The following is a 2,090-nucleotide window of genomic DNA, read 5'->3' as shown; positions in this document are numbered from 1 at the left end:
GAATTTCAGGATAGGTAAATCTGGAGAGACAGTAACTGGATTAATAGTTTCTTAGGGTGATGACAAGGGAAGTTAGGGGGAAACGGGAACCTAATGATAATGAGCACAGGATGAAAACAGTGTTCTGACATTGATCATGGTGATGATCATACAAGTCTTCTAAATTACTGGAATTGTATGACATGTGAATTATATGTCAATAAAACTTAATTAAAAAACAAAGGAAAAGAATTTATCAAAACTAAAAATATTAACATAAAATAAGAAAAATTTTTAAAGCCTATCCAGAGGCCAGTTGATAAAGATGCCTAGAAAATGTAGTTTGAAGTTCTCTTAGCTCAGGTTCCCTTGAACCCTTAAAGCTAAGCAAGGCTTAAGTGATGATACGATATTGGAAGGTATAATGGCAGTAAAGCACACGTGGGGGTCAAAAAGGGAGGGAGACAAGGAAGAAAGGGGCACCAAATACCAAGTGAGGCATTCCGGAGCCGGTCCTGGATTCACCAAGCAGAACCACTCACCCATCAGTATGGAGGTCTCTGGACATTTAATTCATAACATCAAACGTCAGACCCTGAACCGTCAGACCCTGAACCGCAGGGAGGAGGGGAGGCAAAAGGTTGTTCCTGGCCCATTCTACAGTCTATTTCCTGTGATCAAATTCATCCTCAGGGATATAACTCTCACTCAATGTCTGTGTTCTATCACCTGGACCCTTTAGGGAGCTAAGAGGGAGAGCAGAGAATGAATTCTGTTAAGTGACCCTGCTGATTCTGGAACAGTCGGAGAAATAAAGCTTCCATGAGACCCATGGGTCTGGTTTGGGGTGCCACTGTGGTGGGTCCCATAGAGGCTGGGCTGTATCTCAGCACCTGCTGCATGGGGGAGACAACTGTTGGAAGCCAGTAGATGACCAAAGGTGATGAAGCTTGAGGTGTCCACTTAAAAGGAGTCTAGAACATTCCAAGAATGAATAGGCAAGCAATCAAAAGAAAAATAAGACCAAGAGAGCTTGAGCCATCACACAAAACATGGACAATGGATCTTGAAGCCAACTGGCCTCAGCTGGACACAGTATTACCCCATACAGATTTTTCTATCATCTTCCTTACAGAATGAAGGATGGAGGAAGGGTGAAAAGAGGCAGAAAGTCAAAGGAAGGGAAAACAAAAATAAGAAATGGAAGGGAATAGAGATCGGGTCTATCATTAGTCAAGCATGTTTCTATGCAAGTACACATATAATTTCAATTACTTCTTAAAACAAAATTTAATGCCCCCATTTTAGAGATGAGCTGTCTAAAGCCCAGAAACAATGAGTCATTTGGCCACTTGCTCTCTGTTTTCAGAAGTGCCAAGGCTTGGTTTGGAGCAAATCCAAAAATCTGCCCATCCCACCACCCCATGATCTTCAACTATCTTTCATTGCATCAGCTGACATATTTCCTACAAAGGCGTATTTCCATTTTCCAGCCTGATTTTCTCCCTAATTCACAACATGAAATTGTCCAATGTTGCTGAGCCCGTCTAGGAGCCTGGAAACAAGATTGGTGGCATAAGTAGGGAGAGTTTGACAGAGGCAGGAAAACAGACAGAAAAAAACGAAGGAAAGGGTTCTGAAGTTGACCGTTACTGACCTCCGTGTTTCCTCTCCCCTTACTACTCCCCACATTCTCTCTTCCCTACTTTCTTCTCCCCTTCAGTTTGCTTGGATGCTTCCCCCAGGAGGATGATTTGGGGGTGGGGGGCTAAGTGGGGAGAATGGAGATGATTCCTGCTTCTTCCTATCCTCATCTAGCCATTCAGGAGAAATTCTGGAGAGATTAGGGAACCTTGGCATATTTCAAAAAATGCTTTCTTTAAGTCATGTTGTCATGTTTGTTATTGTTGTCAGGTGCTGTCAAAAAGTCTCCAACTCAGCAACAGGAAAAACACTGGCCGGTCTGTGCCAGGCTTACACCAGTTCTTATGTAAAGAGAGGAAAGCCTTGGACAACATGGACTGACACAGCGGCCTTCCTCTTTGTCACGCCCCCTCTACTTTGTCAAGCATGGTGTCTTTCTCCTGGAAATGGCATCTCCTGGTAACAAG

The 2,090-nt window shown here is 43.3% G+C and overlaps 1 protein-coding gene across 3 annotated transcripts in view; it reads left to right on the top strand.

Moving 5' to 3' along the window:
• Positions 1-2,090, top strand: part of GRM1 (glutamate metabotropic receptor 1) — a 469,370-nt gene that overhangs the window by 380,123 nt on the left and 87,157 nt on the right. The window lies entirely within an intron of this gene.

The sequence above is a fragment of the Echinops telfairi genome, unplaced genomic scaffold, assembly GCF_000313985.2.
Source record: "Echinops telfairi isolate 266 unplaced genomic scaffold, ASM31398v2 ScPeMD7_3533;HRSCAF=4204_0, whole genome shotgun sequence".
Lineage (NCBI taxonomy): Eukaryota > Metazoa > Chordata > Mammalia > Afrosoricida > Tenrecidae > Echinops > Echinops telfairi.
The sequence above is the reverse complement of the archived record's forward strand: the minus strand, read 5'-3'. Positions and strand labels throughout refer to the sequence as shown.